General features: G+C 45.0%; 1 protein-coding gene across 6 annotated transcripts in view; it reads right to left on the bottom strand.

The window, feature by feature from the left end:
- The window catches only part of tiam1b (TIAM Rac1 associated GEF 1b), a 55,334-nt gene that overhangs the window by 33,573 nt on the left and 1,794 nt on the right, over window positions 1-19,967 (bottom strand). The window contains exons 1-2 of one of the 6 annotated variants that reach the window (XM_035534030.1): window positions 12,242-12,346; window positions 10,961-11,142 (exon numbers count right to left, since the gene is read on the bottom strand). The exons of 4 other annotated variants lie outside the window; for them this stretch is intronic. The gene's annotated coding sequence lies outside the window, so the exon portion shown is untranslated. Of the gene's footprint in view, window positions 1-6,397; window positions 6,418-10,960; window positions 11,143-12,241; window positions 12,347-19,967 lie in introns of those variants that run through there. One more of the 6 variants, XM_035534028.1, reaches the window with a different exon arrangement.

Raw genomic sequence — 19,967 nt, 5'->3', positions numbered from 1 at the left:
AGGGTTACAGGCAGGTGACTCGGCCTCCTCTCCCAGACAGACGGTGGAGCTGTCTCCCACAGCCTCCCGCTCCAACCTGTTGCCATGGCTTTGCTATGGCAACCACTTAGTCTTGGGTGGGCGGCTGAGAGTCCTACAGTAAGCGCGGACGGGGCGAATAAACTGGACGGACGGTTTCCGCGGTACCCAGGGCTGGTCTGTGGGTCGAAAAGCGGAGCGAGTCCATGTGAAAGGATCGGGCTTAATGGACCAGACCGGACGAGGAGAGAGGAGAGAAGAAGAGTGGCAGGTAGAGACAGCAGGACTAAAACTCTGTCAGACTGTTCCAGGCCCCAACATGCAGCGCTGGGAGTACTGAGCTGAGTCCTGGCCTACAGCTCTCAGATTTTAACAACTGCTGTGCTCCATCTCTGAACAAGTGCCTACACCTCTCTGAATGAATCTGCTGCTCTCTCCCCGTCTTTCCGTCTGATGGACAGACCAAACACATGTACCAAACACGGACATGTGAACTAGCCATTACAGTCATGCATGCTGGATTAACCTGCCCAGCTACATTATCAGATTAGTAAGGATGCAAAAAGTAACACCTGGTCTCAGATCAGCAGATATGTCTTGTGAGAAACATGACCCATCCAACAGAGCATAACTGCCGTATTCTACATCATAGGGATGACAGCTGACATTTAAGGTAACTAATTGGAGCCCAGGGTGCCATTTGTACCTGAGCTTTTGAGATCCTGATCGTAGACAGCTATGTTAGCATTTTTTTCAACACTGTCTTTAAGATGGCAGAGTGGACCTGTGTTTGTACAACATGACATTAAGCTCATAAATAGCAGAATTCCTGCCACCTACACTAACTGAAGCTGAAGAATAACACTATTGTAGCATTCGGGTAACTCGTTTGAAAAGCTCTTTCAATTCTGGGATAGCTGCCATAAGCCTCAAACTAGGAGAACGAAAAACCAGAAGAGTAGGTGTGGAACCGGGCGGTGGATAATGGAACCTGAGTCATTTCAATACTGTAACTTCAATTTGTCAGTTTGTACTGATTTCTATTGTCACTTCAGTGAAAGGAACTTCCACCACTGACGATGACAGGGTGTGTAGGGAGTGTAACACAATCACAACCTCATAGTCTCTCTCTCTCTCTCTCTCTCTCTCTCTCTCTCTCTCTCTCATGCACACACACCCACTCTCTCTCTCTCTCACACACACACACACACACACACACACACCCACTCTCTCTCTCTCACACACACACACACACACACACACACACACACACACACACGAGAGAGAGTGATGGCTGAACCAGTTCCAGCAGTGTGTCTCCCTGTCACACTTCTCTCAGCATTCCGCTCTGTGCACGGCTGTGGACTCGAGGACTTGAGGCCAATCGATTATAGTGGAGAAGAGAAGAGGATGAGAGGAAGACGAAGGCAGCACGCCGGCTGCATGAGCCTCTTTGAAGCTGCTTAGAGAAGTATGAATAATCTGGCTCCATCTCTCCCTCTCTTCCCATCTCTGCATCCATCCCTCTCTCTCCCTCCAGTTTTCACATTTTCCTGCTTTCTCCACAGTTTTCCCTCTCTGATAAAACCAGGGCACTTCTCTGGTCCAAGAAAGTGAAGCATCCTTTTCTAAGGAACCTGTGTCCTGAACCATTGGAGCTAGATGCTGGAGGAATGCACAGGAAACACCCACAGTTACTCATGGGGACCAGACACCCAAACATTCCCACAGGAGCCACAGTTCTATTGAAAAGCATTCAGTATTGCTGAAGAATGTTATCCATTTCATGGATTTTCCTATTTTCTTGCTTTAGACTTACTTAGCTATAAGTAGTAAAGAAATCCTCCAGCCCTATTAATCTCATTACGTGGTTCTCTAGATCATCTCTGACTGACTAAAGAACATAGTCAAAGCAATCCCCTGAATGCAGTTTTGAAACGTTGTGTTGCCATATCCTCTCTAAAGACTTTGTTTAAGAGGTTCTCAGATGATGATGTTGGGGGTTAGAACCTGCAGGCAGTATGGGGCCTGAAATGAGCGCTTGACATTCCAGCTACTTTTCTCATAGAGGGAGAAATACACAAACACGCACACACACACACACCCACACACACACACACACACACACACACACACACACACCTGTCTACCTGGCCAGCCTGTAACATGTTACAGGTGCTTTTGGGGCAGGTTTGTTATTAGAGTTCTGAGGTAACTGTTAGAGGAATACCAAGACATGCTAGGACATGAAGGGATGCCTGGCACACAAAACCCATAGATGCACGCACACACACACACACACACACACACACACAAACTCAGACACACACACACAAACTCAGACACACACACACACACACACACACACACAAACTCAGACACACACACACACACACACAAACTCAGACACACACACACAAACTCAGACACACACACACACACACAAACTCAGACACACACACACACACACACACACACACACAAACTCAGACACACACACACAAACTCAGACACACACACACAAACTCAGACACACACAAACTCAGACACACACACACACACACACTCACACACACACACACACACACACACACAAACTCAGACACTATAACTATATACTCATAACTACACGTGCAAATACACATGCTCATAAACACACATATGGGCCTCCACACTTATTCACATGTCTCCATACATGCACACACATATACAAACATACAGCTACACAAACATAAATGTACCTTTCAGCATACAACCTACACACAAAACCGATGAGGCTTTTTGGATATAACAAATTAAAGTGGGATATTTACCAACCAACCAGAACTGGTGACCCATTAGCCATACATACATACACAAACAAACATAATAAAATAAAATGGTCTTGTCCATCAAAAACATTTTTTTCAAATGCCACTTCAACTAGACAGTCCTTCTCTAAGTTTACGAGACACTTGTCTCTTAAATTAGTCCAAGTCCTCTTAAATTATTCCAGTATCAAAATTTTGCAAAAAAAACGCCCAAACAATTAAAAAACCTGCATTCAACTTCCCAACGACAAATTAAGCCTTAAGAAAAATCACCACACTTGCATAAACTGCAGATGTTTGGGCCCACCGAGACTGCTGAAACATTATGGGTGAAACACATCAAAAAGTGCCATGAACCTCTCCAAAAACAAAACAAAACAAAATAAAACCCCAGAAGAGATTGCACAATCCCTTCTGTTTCCCAGCTGAATGTTTTCCAGCTGAATGAGATGAACTGATCCTCTCCTCTGATCCTCCTTCATGGGAAACTCCTCAGGTTTCCCACGGAGTGCGTGCGATTAGAGCTAAGAACTGGCACTTGTTATGCGAGGAGAAACCTGGGGATGCAGCCCGTGTAGGTGAAGGTGTTACTTGCCCAGTGGTCAGGGTTTTTGCATTGTTTTTTAAGCTTTTTAGTTTCACTCCAGAACAACGTTTTATAGCCAAACATACTGCATGATTCAAAACTTGCAAACAAGTTATGTTACACCTTGTGTATATTTAAGGTTAGAGGACACTAGTGTTATTTTTATGTGTTAGTTTGACCCAAATTATTTCATTTTGCTTAATCATGGGAATGCTTTGCTATGTCAGAAAACACACAGAACACTTATTAGTCACACCCAATAATAAACGAGAAGAAGCAAAATAACGAACAAAAATTTAGTAGTGTGATTATTAGGATTAGCATATTCTGGCTTTTGGTAATATCACTGTTGAATAGTCCAATTTTGCAGTAATTATCAATGCATGAGACAATATGTAGCTGCCACGTGTATAATGTGTGTTGAGTTGAGGTATCTGAATTCCAGCTCTCAAATACCACAGAGGACTACAAAGCAATTTGATTCTTTCATGCGCTTTGTAGAAAAAAAATGTAAAAATGCTAAAAACACTTTCATATCGTTTGCTACCCGACTTATTACCCCTTTAAACTGAAGTTTGCAGTTATTTACTTAACATTAATTTGAATGAAACACAACCAAGACTAGAGTCTAACAAAGAGTACAAGTCTCAGTTAAAACTAAAAGCACAAGCTACAAAGCCTGTGAACCTCTAAATGAGTTGTACACATACAGAAGCTTGTGTTTTTGCTGAGTCATCTTAGATCAAAAGCAGAATCCCCTTGTGCTAAAACGATGAGTCAGATGTTTGTTATTCACAGGGATTCCACACCTGGAGTGTCTCTCAAAAGTAGCTCTGACGGTCTTCATGTGCTAGAATTAAGACACACAAAAAGCCTAGAATGCTAGACATGTCCATAATGTAACTGATGCCCCATCATCCAGGACAAGTATGGTTTATCAAATAGAAAAAAATCCTTTTTTATTAGCTACTGTTGAAATCAGTGGCCACGCTGATTTTTTTAGGATTACATACTCCTCGATCCACAATCCTCGTTCAGGTTTAAACCTGCCAGGCTCCGACGCCTTGAGGTGTGAACAGGTCCAGGTTCCCCATTTTCCATTAGGTTGTACATTTGCATAACACAAGGATGGTACACAATGAACCTGAAGGCATTCTCATTCATGCATCCTCTCTCTCTCCCTCACATGCATGTACACACACACACACACACACACACACACACACACAAAATGCCTGACTAGTAGAAGAGGACCAAAGTTTAACACTACCATTTCAGAGGAGGAAAATGTGAGAGGAGATTCCCTTTCCTATCTACACACCACATGCTGTGTGACATTTCTGAGCTTCGGTGCACATGTGTGTGCATGTTTTGTAGCACTGGGAAGTCTCTCTTCTGCTGAGTTTCTTCATTAACCAGTGAAATGTGAAATGATGGAGGGTTCTGAGTGGTAATGACAACAGAATAATACAACTACAGTACTACACACAGATCTAACCACATAGTTGTTGCAGTAATGATGGCACAATAAGACCTTTACCAAACCACTTCACTGACAGCACAGACTACAGATGTCACTAAGGGCAGCAGTATAAGGTCCTTAGTAAATCATTGCAGGCCACAGAACTATTAATATTAGTTACGGTATTGACACACTATCCTCACTGAACAAACCCTCCTTCACACAGGGACATGTTACAGTAACAGCAAACTGTTTAAACTGCCATAAGATATGGACTACGATATGGACAGAAATCAGACCTAAATGATTTTGCTGAATATTGTTATAATATCGATTGTGATATGCAGTCACCAACGACACTCCAAACAAACAGAAAACTACCATTTTTCCCCCCCAACCCACCATTGACTGCTTGCCAAACAAATAAACAAACAAATTCCGCAGCCTTCTGGCATTTCGGAAATGACAGAATGCCAATTTCATGAAGTGGCCAATCGATCTGGCAGCCAAGACAACTCCTCCCTTCAGCCCATGCTGAATTTTGCTCGGGGCCGGAGCCAGGCTGGTGACTGGCAGGGCGTCCTGCACCGCAGGCCCAATACACATGGCCCCTGGGAGAGGGGGGGACGCATGAAAACACTGAAGGTATTATTGCAAGAAAGACTAGTAAATGAAATAAATAAACGGAATCAAAAGTCATTCTCTGCTGAACTCCTACATATACTGATAACTTTGATCATATCATATATAGCTGTACATTTTAATTATACAAATATTTACAAATACAGAAACTCTGTTTACCTTTTCTAAGGTACAGCCTGAAAAAAAAAAATCATATATATTGTATGCATACCATGTATTTAAAATACCAGTTGCCTGATGCTGAAATTTGGACACATTAACCCAGATAAACATGCTTACCACATATGCAGATGCGCATGCGCACAGACATGCATGCACACTCCCACCCACCCACGCACACACACATACACACACAGTTTGCCCCTGAGATCAATAAACATATCTTCACACCCATGAACTTTCACATACACAGTGGTAATGAAGTGTGTTTAGAGACACTATGGTAACACTATGTGTAAACAGAGGAATGGAGTCTCTTCAGAGATAGCAAACAACAAATCCATGTTAATGAACTCAAGGTGATTGAGTGATCATTGATGTGATTTCCATTAACGTATGCTAGTCACAGACAAAGGTTCTGACGACATTCAGTGCAACACCATACACCAAGTACAGGACTAGAGGAAGCTGGCAAGACGGCAGCCATGTTTACTGCCATCTTGGCTCTAGGATCCACTGCAATTTGCCTAACAAACAGATGCCCTGATGATGCTCCAACGTCATCGTTAAATTTCCAGATGACACGAAAGCAGGCCTGATCTCTGACGATGACAAGACAGCTTGTGTAAGTTAGTTTTCTGACACACTCAGCTTCCACTGGGACTACTGCAAGTTCCTCGACAAACACTCTACAGAGGACCTCGCATGGGCCGAACATACCGGACGTGCGATGAAGAAGGCACAACAGTGCCTCGTCTACCTCTGAGGAGAAGCTGTGGCATGAATTCCTGCATCTTTAGGTCATTTTACGCCTGAACTGCTGACAACATCCCGACGGGCCGCATCACTGCCTGCTAGGAGGAACTGTACTGCTCTCGACCGCAACGCTCTGCAGAGGGTGGCACGGACCGGCCCGCGCACCACCTGGGTGTTGAGCTCCCATCTCTCCTGGAGTTATACACCATGCACTGTCTGAGGGAGTGAAGGAGGATCACACGAGACTCCACCCACCAAAGCCACAGTCTGTTATCGCTGCTGCCATCTGGCAGACGGTAGCGTAGCATAAAAGGCAGAACTTGGCAGCTTTGAGTTCTCAGACACACCTAGAACTCACGTTGATGATCTCTTTCTCTGCCCTCACCCCAAACAACCCTTATTAACTCTGCATGTTATTGTTACAGTCATGTACAGTAGCATACACAGTAGCTAATATTTAACAGCTCAAATATAAACTGCACTACTGATGCCAGTTCAGTCTTTGTATTTCAGCTTGTAGTGTGTATTGTGTAGTGTACAGTGTGTGTGATGTACATTACCATTCAAAGGTTAAAACACCATAATATAGTCACTAAATCATTTGTAGCTTTAGATTCATTTAGTATTTCAATTATTTGGGGGGGGGCTACTAAGTGCAAAATAATTCACTAAACGTTTATACAATAATTTCTTATCAAAGTATCTGCTTCAATGCAACACATTCTGGATATTGAATTTTATCCTAACATCATTCTCAATACAGCTCTGTGTCAGCTGCAGCACGCTACACCATTATGAAATTTATTCTAAATGTTATAAGGTAGTATAGATCTACTACATTATAATACTTTTATATATGTACCTGCAACAAAATGGATTTTACATCATCAAAAACATTGGTTCCAAACTTTTGAGCAACAATATCAAACTTCGGAATGATGGTGCATGCATGACTGAGTGCAGTATGACAGTGAAAATGTGTATAGTGTAAATACTCAATATGCTGTGTTTATTTTGTGTATTTAATACTGCTGAGAGGTAAATGGCTAAGCACCAAAGATTTTCATTCAGTTACAGTCTTTCTGGCATGCTCACTTATGGACTGTGTGAGGCAAGAGTGCTTCAGTTACCAAGTAATGCACAATTGTACAGTCACACTGCACTTCCAAGTGTCCCACTTAGTCAGGCTTTAGTCAGGCTACAACATTACAACAACACCATGTTCAACACATACAAAACCATCGCCACAACACCAGCAGCATACACACAGATTTACCTGAAAGTCCATCAGAAACACGGCAGTCCTAATTCATAACGTTGGCCTTAGTGTATCCAGTAATAAACACTATCCAGTGAAACAGCAGGGTGACTTCTCCAGCAATACTACCTCTAAACTCACCCGTACATCTCGTCTGTCTTGAGTGTCAATCCACAGACTGCTGGAGGGTAAGCACAGGCAAGCCCCAGCGCCTCCGGAGTAGGTAAAACCTTCTTAGAGTACCCCCCCAAAACCGGCTTAGGGCGGGCGTTCTCTGGGGGCATGGGCTGTAATCACACCTGATACCCAGCACAATGGCCTCCCATTCCAACAATGCTCTAAGCAGTGTAAGACGAACAGGACACTGTGTATGGGCTCTGGCTCCCAAAGCAGAAAACATACTCTGCTATTTCTAGTCAAGAAAATATAGATCGGCAGCTCTGCGTGCAGATAAAAGGATGGAGGACTCAGTGAAGTCTGGGACGTCTGGCTCAGTCACAAGAAATGCCGTTATCTGGAAGAGGTTCCCCTGTTTTCTTTTTCGGGGGGTTTCCAGGGTTTCACAAGAACATTTTAAGTGTCACTATTTCTGGGGGTTCTTCTCAGCGCATTTGTAAAAGTCACAGATGCCATTGTCATGCAATGGGACCGAACTGATTCCCTAACGTAGAGCAGTTACAACTCAGCAGGACGCAGCTCCTCAGGACGGCAAGTGTATAGAGCCATTAAAAGGCATTTACATCTCAGAGGTGCCGTTTAAAGTAATCCGCATATTACAGACCCCCCCCCCCCGCCAACCCCCACCTTGGTTATATTAGCATTAGCAACCAATCAAAGGACTTTAAGTTCCAAGACCTGCTGAGAATCAAGCACTGTGCTCAGATACCTAGTACTGGGGTCACCAAATTATACATATTGTGTAATTAAGTGTGAGCACTGAAGTTTTTTGGAATTCGCTGTTGGCATTGTATTAAAGACTAGCTTGCCATCTGCAGCAAGTGCCTCAGGGCCTGAAAAAAAAAAGAGACATTTAGCATAATGTCACTAATGCAACACTAACTAGCACCTGGGCCAAACGTCCTTTAACAAAGTTGAGCAACCATTTCTTCTTGCTTGTTTATTTCCCCATGAGACACGCAGGTGCGTGTATAATTAACAGGAAGTCACACTTCACATTATCAACTCCCACAGCATTCTGTCTCTTTATCTGACTCTGTAGGCGTCTTGTGCTGGCATGTACAGTACACGCGTCATGAAATGCGAAATAAATGTCACTGCAGAAAAAAAAACCCAACACAAACACAACAGAGGACAAGACAAACAATGTAAGTATAAAAATGCTGAGGACTGCAGTTTAACACTTAACCAAGACCTTCAAAAAGGTCTGACACCAGATCTTAAACTGTCTGTGATTTCATTTGATGGCCTTTATGCATCTAATCAGCATTCAGGGTTCACTTCTGTAGACATGGCAAAACATCCAGCCAAGATGTTTCCGCATAGTGATCTCCAGAATTCCTTGCTGTAAAGTCAATCCAGTGCACTTAGCTTATAGGAGCTTAACCCTTACATAGCTCAACCAAACCGAGCTCCATCCCAATGCCACAAGTATTTACTGGACACTTTCTTGGTGGGGGAAAAAAACAAAAAACAAAACACATTTGTACAAACTAATTTAAGACCGTTTCTGCTTTGGTTCAGACACCCATAGAGAGCATGGAACTACGCGCATGAAAACTTCCCCCCACTGACGCCCCACCAGGATAATGAACTTCTGAAGGACACAGGGCTTCATCTGCTTCTTTTATTATCCTCGTCCCTGTGCACCGTGGAGAGGCTGGATTAGCCCAAACAGTCTGCCAGGTAGCTCCTCGCCCCTCCCCCCTTTGGGGTCCGCCCCGCCACGGGGACCCCGCGTGGCGCGGTGCAGTGGGGCGTGGCTGCACAGAGCAGTGCTGGGCTACGGGTGCGGCTCACGCCAGCACGGCCAACCGTGCGTCTCTGATTTCCGTTGGGCCCCAGCTGCGACCGCAACCCCCACCATGTTCCCTTGCCTGCGAGCTGTTTTGTGTTTTTGCCTTTCTCTCTTTTTCTCCCGTATTCTTTCGCTCCTCCGCTCTATTTTTACCACCTGCGTTCTCACAGTGGGCACGGACGTCGAGGGAGCATTTACAACGCACGGAGATTGGAGATCGAGCACTGGCATAACACCGCAGATCAGCACACGCAGTCGTTAAAACGGACGGACGCACAGAGAGCGAGTGCGATCCGCTGAAGCTTGAATGATAAACCACTACAAGCCCCAATACACAGAGCAGGTAAAAGAAATGGCACAGTTCAAAAGCTGTAAACCATCTCTTACTCTCTCTCCCTCTTAAACTCTCTTTTTCTCAATCTAAACACAGCTGGCAGTGTGAAGTCGTCACTCTCTACTGCTGACGGTTGGATATGGCATGGATGGGAAGACCTTGCAGTTATAACCCCCTCCAAGAAAGATAGAGGGTAGGACGGTGGAAAGAACACAGAGAGAGAGAGAGCGAGTGAGGGAGAGGAGTGTGATTGAAGTTAGAGGACAGAGTCTGGTAGATGAGGTAGGAAAAAAAACAGACATGTGAACCACCCAGCTTCTTTTTCAACCTTCAAATCTGTCTCCCTAAAGCAGGCACGCCGCTTGTGAGGAACCTCTGCCTTCTCCACCAAACACAGCTGTGCCTCTTAAATCCAGTGCAGGGAAAGCACATTTTAATCCCCAGCTCACTGGCTCTGGAGATTCCCACGAGGCCTGGCCCGGGTTAATAGCACTCACATGGCAGTTAAAACAGTGATGGGGCTGACGGTGAGCGGCGCTTCTGCCGGTGCCAGCGGTGGGCAACACGCTCCCGTCCGACAGGACGTCCTGCCCGCCGACGGTCCCGATGGCGTCGGCTGGGACTCCCCTTTCTCTACCTCCCCTTCTCTCGTTTGTCCTTCCACATCTCTCTCTTGCTATAACACTTATTCTTTCCCTCCTCCTCTCCTCCTTGCTTTTGGACAAGTTGAATACTAGCAATAGTAATACATCAAGTATGACGACACTTTTATTATAACAATATTTCTTTTAACATTCTTCTGTGTCCCCATATGTAAGTCTATAGCAAGAATATCTGCTTTCATGCCTGCACACAAATTCCTATACCAAAAACTCATAACTAACTAGCAAGGCACAGAGACAGATGATCTCTCTCTCTCTCCCTCCCTCCCTCCCTCCCTCTCTCTCTGGGACCCCTTACCCCGTTCTGCTCCGCAGGTTCCGCTCATTTCCATTTGTTTGGGGGGAGGCAGAGAGACTATGAGCCCTTCGCCCCTCCCTGTTCGCGCTTTTCTCCAGGCTCCTTCACCCCAGGGCACCAGGCTCGGCTGGACTTGCCTATTTGCAATTCGTCGTCTCTCTTACAGCACTCCACAAAAGAGCCTTTCCAGATAAAAAAACAACAACAACAACAACAAAAATTCAGGCTATTTGCACCATCTGATGCTTGTGATGTGATAATTGTTTAAGATATGTATTTTGTACTTCTAGGTATCAGCATTGATCCTTGTGTTCTACAGTATTCTAGTTCATTGGTATGTTGGACTCTAACCTACTGTACTGTACTAGGATGTATTCTATGAGTAAATGATCAAGCACTTTTGTAAATTCCTCTGGATAAGAGCGTCTGCTAAATGCTGTAAATGTAATGTAAATGCAAGTGTGTGTGTGTGTGTGTGTGTGTGTGTGTGTGTGAGGGAGACAGCATGTGCGCTGGTATTGTCAATGAGAATTTAGGTAGCATTCGTAGCTATGCTTGGAAAACAGACATGCTCTGGGCCAGGAGGCTTCTGCTCCCTCTAATCTCATAGCAGTTTAACCGGACCGCTGTCCGGACATGCAAATACCCAGCATAAACACACGCGCACACGCAAAGTGAGCAAGAACCTGAAACACAGGGATCTGTAGCTGATCTGTATATGACAAGGAGATATCTGTACACAGAGAGAGAGAGAGAGAGAGAGAGAGAGAGAGAGAGTGCAACAGTGGAAAAAAGAAGAACAAGAAGAAGAAACTATCACTGCTGCTACAAAAATCAGAGCCTCTTTTCCCAAGAAGTGAGGTAAAGCTTTCTCAGGAGGACCCACCCGCTGTTCATATGAACTGCTCTAATAATCATGTAATTTACAGCACTCGGGCCAATAAAGCATGGGTGGACTCCGATAAAGGAAAGGCAAAAGTGAAAGAATGAGGGGAGAAGGAAAAAGGAGAAGCGGGAAGACGAAAAGAGCGAGCGAGTGAGCGCTGTGGTTCAGATGTGGGGATTCCCTTTCATCTCCTCCTCTCACCTGAGACTGAGCAGCTTTGATCTAAAGAGCCATTTGTTTGCCCCAAACACGCACGCACACACACACGCACGCACGCACGCACGCACACACAGACACACACACACAGACACACACACACACACACACACACACACACACACACACACACTGCTAGCGCTCTCAACCACCCGAGAGGAGGCAGACAGGGTTCTTACCTTCACTACAGGGGCATTTAGAGGATGCAGCTCCTGTTTTTCCTAAGACAAATTCCACGGTTACACTCGCAACCATGCACGATCTGTGAGTGGATGAGCACACAGCACGCTTGTCCTCGTGCACACAAGCACATGCGCGATCACGGACTGCTTGGCACACACTCGCACATGGGCTACAGCATGATGGTCAGGAAGAGGTGTGTCTGTTAACTCCTTCGCCCCCCTCGCTCCCTCTGATGGGTTCTGTGTCTCTGTCATCCCTCGTGTTTTGTTCGTGAGAGCCACGAGCATCAGATTACAGATGAATTCTGCATCACACCCACCCCTCACCCTTGCAACCTTCCAAGACACCTTTCACGTATTTAAGTTTACAACAAAAATGTGTCTGTAGATCATCTAATCACCCGTTTGTCTGTATGTGAGTAGATGTGGGCGTGTGTGTGTGTCTAAGTAGATGCGGGTCTTTGGGAGTGTGTGCGAGTGTGTGTGATGCATGTCGACTCTGAAGCAGACCTGGGTACTGTGGTGCTGTTGTCATAGCACCCACTCTGCTGGGGAGACGTCATTCATGACATCAGCTAAATGGTTTTACCCCAATACACGCGCACGTGCGCGCGCACACACACACACACACACACACACACACATACACACACACACCAGAGGGGCTGTTCTGTGCAGATGAGCTCAGGCAGCCCTTTGAATGCTTGGATTCTGGGCAGACGTGTTGGCTGGGGACACAGGGACTGTGAACTGCCCTGAACTGCAGAGTTAAAAAAAAAAAAAGAGGGAGCAGAACGAGAGGAGCAGGGAGAGAGGGGAGGAGCAGAACGAGAGGGGGAGGACAGTGGTGCAGCACAGAGTGGAGGAGGGGAGGAGAGCATGCCCTCACGTCTAGACATGTGACTAAAAATGCCAAAATCAGCCAACATATTCAGCTCAGAATGGAGATTGCGCTGGCGCTATTACTAAAGCACTAACACAAACACACACACACACACACACACACACAGGCTTTATCTCCAGCCAAGGTCACGACCCCGCCACCGCACCACCACCAGCAGTGAAGCGTTCGCGGCCTGCCAGGCTGAGGCTGCAGAGGGACTGAAAGACAAGCGGAGGAGTGAAGAAGCAAGCGAGAGAAACAGAGAGACTACACAGCACCTAAAGGACACACACTCCGGCTCGCCACGGCGCCATAGAAACAGCGAACACACAGACGCAGTCCTGTCTTTCATACAGTAAGTCACAGAACTCTGCGATTCATTTCAAACTCCTCCCCAAACACAGCACATCCCCATTTAATGCAGAGTGTAGCATCTGATGGGAAGACTGCCCATAACGCAGGACGAACAGTCCAGAGGCAGGACAACTTCTAAGACAAGCTATAGGCTCTCAAGGTGGGGGTGCCGGTCAGGCAAGAGTGTGACACTGTCACCAAGGTAGACAGAAGAACCTAAAAACAGGGCGTCCACTACGGAATCCCACAGCTGCTGCAGCTCAGCAGGAGCAAAGACGACAACCTAAATTAAAAAAAAACAAAAACCCAACACATCTTGAAAATCACACACATCAAGATCCGCAGTTCAAAACAAAGTAAAATCCTGTGGAAGCAGATGTACATAGCCACGCGCTTTCCTGAAGTGTTGTGTACTGAGCCGTGTTCTGGCTCCCAATGCCAAGTGCAAGATATACAATGTACCAGAATCAAAACTTCTCAGTGCGCCAACATTCACAAGTCACATAGGGCACTGTGACATTTGGACAGTTTATTTCTGGATATGCAGAGAAACCACAAAATCTATGAGAAAGTAGATCAGAGAGGCACTTGCAGAGCACTCATTTGGGGGACAAAAAGGTACTTGGATACATGCACACACCCCTTCTCAGATTTACAGTACATACTAATTGTATGGAACAGAACAGAACAAGAAACAGTCAGGAATTTTCTACTACTGCAGCCTTCTGGAGCATGGAGGTAGTGTTCCAAAGCACTGTAAGCAGAATGACAGCCTCTGTCTGTGTCTGCGTGTGTGTGTCTGCGTGTGTGTGTGTGTGTGTGTGTGTGTGTGTGTTTCAGTGAGAGAGAGAGAATACTAGAGCTGACCTTGCTTGCTAAGCCATACCTTATGAACTGCTTGGGGCTTATTTTTGCATGCAAAAGTGTCACTAGGATGTATTATAACAGCAAGCCCCCCAGACCATGTGCACAGCACAAACTGCCAGACAATAAGTCCCCTTAAGCGCCTGCTGCACACACCCATTTTTACAGCAGGGCATCATGTGTTTATTGCTAAGATGTTAAGTCAAAAGTGAACAGGCGCTCCATTTTTAACCGTTTTAACCAACCATCTAACTCCATCGCGTCCAGCCACAGCTTCTCTCAACTGCAGCACATCAGCGCACACTTGGCTTTCCACTAACAGAAACCACGGTGCAATAGGCTGGAACAGGAAGGCCACGGCGTGAGTGTGTGTCTGGGCGTGACCGCAGGAATGCCGCCGCCGCGGCAGGCGACAACCCTGCGCCGCCAACTGCCGTGGTTGCTAAGACATCAGTCGGCTCCCACCTCACGCTGGGAGCGCTGTCGAGCCCAATAGAGGCCGACGTGCATCCGGATGTTGGTGGAGGAGGCAGGAGTTTAGCCGACTAAGGATCCAACTACAGGAAGCATCAGGGTTCCGCAAACCCTTGAGCTTCTAGCGCCTAGAGAATCTACCTCCATGCAGTGTTTTCCAACCCAGTCTGCAGGGACATCCAGATGATCCACATTTTTATTCTGTTCTAGAGCCAAAACACTCCTGCACCAAGCAATACATCAAGAGCACTGAACACTTGGTGTAGTTGTCTTGAAAACTAGCAAAAATCTTCACTGTTTCAGGTTGTAGTGTGGTAGGTCTCTAGTAGCAGGGTGTACCTAAACTGTACAGAGTGGTACAGTTATCATATCATCATATAAACAGCAAAACGAACAGCACAATTTTGTTCCAGATTTTGAAATCCCTGGTATTTAATTGCCCAGATAATGTAATCATCGGTCAGGGTGTTATCACGAATGCCGTCTAGGTAAAGAAAAGATCGAAAAACTATAGGACCCAGACCTCGAGTAAGGCGAATAAAACATTCCTGCATTATCTGTTTAACAGGCTACCACTGATTACAAAGTCCAGGACTGGATGTCTGATTCAGTGGGCCACAGTTGAGTATCACTGCTGTAATGTTTCCCTTGTTCAGACACACATGATTAAGCTTAATGAGGGCTCGGTAATTAGCTTATAGGTTAAATCAGGAGCGTTTAGGGCAGGGAAGACATTAGTGCAATGGAGGAAGAGGACAGCACAGAAAATGGAAAGAAGAGGTGGGCACACTCGTGTGTTAACGCTACTCGTCCTGTTTTCGGCTGCCGAAAGGCCCTTGCGTGCACGGCGCCACCCCCGTGAACGAATGTAAATCGTTGCAGTGTGGAGGAGTTTTTGCATTGTAGAGCACCAGAGATGCGGTATGAAAACTCAGGAAGAAGAGTGCGAGCCAAGAGTTCGGTACAGAAACAAGCCGTTAGGGACAGGGAGAAACAGCGTAGAAACAGACTCATTCACAGTGTAGGCCAGCCAACCACACACACACACGCACGCACACGCTTTTGGAGAGGCTTGCACTTAGTTGGCTGTATGCTGTAGCCTGTTCTGTTGTTGTTCTGAGACTTTTAGACGAAGTCAGGCACCGTCCCATGCAGCTGAGGATGAGCTGTAATGTCTCCGGACTTGCTCCTTCACTCCTGTTGCACAAACAAACACGGACAGGTCATGGCACTGCATAGACAGCGTGGTGCACCCACTCCCTACTAAGACGCATAGAAGGTCACTTCTCATTTATGAGTTAACTTCGTCAAAGAGCTACCAGTGTCTATTCTACAGTTACTGCGTCTCACACTCTCCTAGATACTGAAGAGGTAGCTGTTCTTTTACTAGCAGAGATGGTGTATGGGACCACAACATATCTGCCATGATGGAAACATTTATGACTTTAAAAGGTCAAATCAGCCAACATTCTCATACACATGTACAGAAACATATTTAAGTACCGGATCGGTGACTACTTGTGGGTGGGCATGTCCTGTATGTGCGTTTCAGTTAAGCAACTGTATCTTATGCTGTATTTAAGATGGCCATCATATGTGTTACAATGAAATATGCTGTGTGTGAGAGTGAGTGAGTGAGAGAGAGAGAGAATATAAGAACGCTCCTTTGCCTGTGTGTTAATCTTTCCCATGTTTCTCTTAAGATGTATCCAAGATGACCACAGTGTGTGTCACAGTGAAATATGACCTATAGCTCACGGGAGACACCAACGTATTCTAAAAGTGCTGAGTCACTGCATACGCACCAGCCCTGCTAAAATGTGCAGCGGTGAAGTGAGTCCTTTCTGCACAGAGGATCTGGGACAAGCCATCTCTGTGACCTGGTTAGAGTCCATGCAATACATCACCACAAACTGCTAACGTTGGTAATTCCAAATGACAGATAGTGGGAGCCAGGGAGCAAATGAGATAACACAAAGATGTCCAGACGTTGGGCCACTGTTAGCATGCGAGTACTACAATCCAGGGAGTTACCTCAGTGAACTGTTGTAAAAATTGTAGCTGTAGTAATAATTGCTGTGTAGTACACAAGGTTTCCAGAGAAACAAGACGTCAGAACTTTAGAACCCCATGGAATGAAAGTAGACATAACAGTTTTGAACATCAATTGGTTTCACCTCCTAGAACCTCAGAAGCCCTTTGCTCACAAAGAAAGCTTATATACTACATGGAAACATTTACTACCTCTCTGTCTCTCTTATTTTTCCAGTAAAGACTCCATTAGGGATCTATAAATGATGAGGCTTATGTATGAAGAGACAGCCAGTTGAGAGACAGAAAGAGATCTGCAAGACAATAAATGCAGGAGGATATGCACTTTTGGAAAGTAACATGCTTTTGCCAAAAAGATGATTACATTCACTGCTGCATTCTTTATAATCCGTTTCCTTAAATACTTAAGCAAAAGAAGTCAAAAACAAGCAGACTGAGTTTAATCAAACTTTGCCTCACTACTAACTGTACTGATCTTCATGCATTTTCGCAAACTTGATATGTTGAAGTGCTGTTCATTGACAATACTCCATCCATCCATTTGCTAAACTGAGAGCAACACAATCCAATATAAATGAAACATGCCAACAAATGTAGTAAAACCTTTCCATAAGACTGAAGACAGAAATGCTAAAGCTAGCAAGCCTGGACAGCACATGGATAAGACCACACATCCCATAGAAAAAGAGAAACCTTACACAACTCACATTTCACACACACACACACACACACAAAAGAATCCATAAGATAACTTGTTAAAGGGACAAAAAGCCCACTTGGACACTGTACAGATTATAAGCCTTTGTGTTTACGTGTGTGTGTGTGTGTGTGTGTGAGAAAGAGAGAGAGAGAGAGAGAGAGAGAGAGAGAGAGAGAGAGAGAGAGAGAAACGGAGCAACACAAGGACAGAACAAGAAACCGATTGTTGTCTTTGGAGATGCAGATAATCCCCACAAGGCCCTCATCTGAAGGGCAGCGTGCAGATCTGACAGTCGACTGAACAAAACCCAGCATTCACAGCCACAAAACACTTATGCAATCTGCTTATTGGCCGTCCTCTCGTGCACACGTGGATGGGATGACTCCACCGTGAAAGCAAAGCTCATCTGAGTAATTAACATCCAAAATCGCACCAGCACTCTGGCCCACGAGACACCCAGCGCATCAGCTGCCAACATGACTGCCCCACGACCGCCGTGACTGCACACACTGCCAGACGTGAAACGCGAAAGGATGTCTACAAGAAACAAGCGTAGACAATGACTGACCACGGGCCATGTAATGAGCCATGCTACATCTCTGTGCTTTCTCCAAAAAATATTTTCCCCATCACAGGTTTACATGTGTAAAACATATATTGTTGTCTAAGGTTATGGCCCACTTTGTCATTTATTTTTCATATATACCCTCTGACATATCCTATAACCTGATCCAAAGAGCTTACTAAGTATAAATATGTTTTAATATGAAGAACCATGAGTTGTGGAGGAAACAAAAATAATCAAATGCACCTATTTGTTTTTTTTTACTTACTTAACATTTTTATTTTGCAAACCAAATCCTCGCACATTTTTATAAATGTTTAATAAGGCTTAGTTTACCCTGCTGAAGAGATGTTGGGAGTTATGCAAATTAATATGCCAATGCATTAGCAAACACGTCTCACAGTTTACAGTTCAATTCTGGAACATTCTGGGCTTGGTGAAATAAACGCAGTTCTCTTTATTTAAGAAATATTTGTAACAATAACTTTAAAGCCATATGCCAAAAATGATCACCAAATGTGTGCATTTTTAGCCGACTCAGAGATAAGGAGGATCGCGGAATGGTGAAATATAGCTACAGCTGGCCCCATTAAAGTCAGACCCAAAATCCTGACTCGGCATCGGGAAAAAAGTAAAGAAGGAATGATAAAGAAATACAGAACACAAGCGTGCTGTTTGCTTTGGCCACTTTGGTGAGGGAATAAACAATGCATGCAATTATGCACGCGCTATGTGGGATTCCCAATGAATAACTCACATAAGACTCTGAGAAGATGTAAAAAAAATGCATGTTTGGAGTGGGATGGCATGTTGTTGTTTTTACATGACAAACAACAGTCAACTCATGCAGCAGCTCTATACCCATACATCATCATCATCATCATCCCCCACATGCAAATATGTACACGCACGCACACACACACGCACGCACACACACACACAGACACACACACAGACACACACACACACACACACACTCACACACACTCACAGACACACACTCACAGACACACACTCACAGACACACACTCACAGACACACACTCACACACACACACTCACACACACACTCACACACACACAGACACACACACAGACACACACACACACTCACACACACACTCACACACACACATACACACACACATACACATACACACACACATACACACACACATACACACACACACACACACACACACACACACACACACACACACACATACACACACAACCCAGCCCTTTTCTTTATCTGCAGAGTGATAGATAAACAAAGTAACATAAATCTATAAGAAATATCACGGAACATTTTTAAGTATCCATTACTTCTGTGGTCAAGATCCATCAAGTTCTCTGACGACACCTACACTCATGAGGTCTGAGAAACTAGGCTATAGATGATCTCAGAATCAGAAGAAAAAGATTGAGATTGGAGTCACAAGTCTGAAAAACCAGGCGGTGCCTGTCCCTGAAATTTCAGCACATCATCAGGTGTTTCGAGATTAAGATGAATCAAGCCGGCCTAACTGGAGGAATCTATAAAAGCTCCATGAAGAGCCTAATGTGGCGAGGGAAAAAGGAGTGAGACCCAGTCAAATAAATAGTTACTGTGATCCTGTTTTGGTGCACTTAACACATATAATGTACACGAGATATTTTTGTAATGCAGCATGTGTGGAAGACAAACTTCATACAAAATGGACCAATAAAGGGGATCTTTACAATGAAAAATTCAAAGCTGCACTTGTGAGAACACGAGATCTGTACACCTGGTTCTAACTGTAAAGGAGAGACTCTTCAGTTCGATTGCTGATTCACCAGTGACAGAATTA

This window comes from Electrophorus electricus, chromosome 15 (assembly GCF_013358815.1).
Source record: "Electrophorus electricus isolate fEleEle1 chromosome 15, fEleEle1.pri, whole genome shotgun sequence".
Classification (NCBI taxonomy): domain Eukaryota; kingdom Metazoa; phylum Chordata; class Actinopteri; order Gymnotiformes; family Gymnotidae; genus Electrophorus; species Electrophorus electricus.
This window is presented reverse-complemented; position numbering and strand designations above follow the sequence as displayed.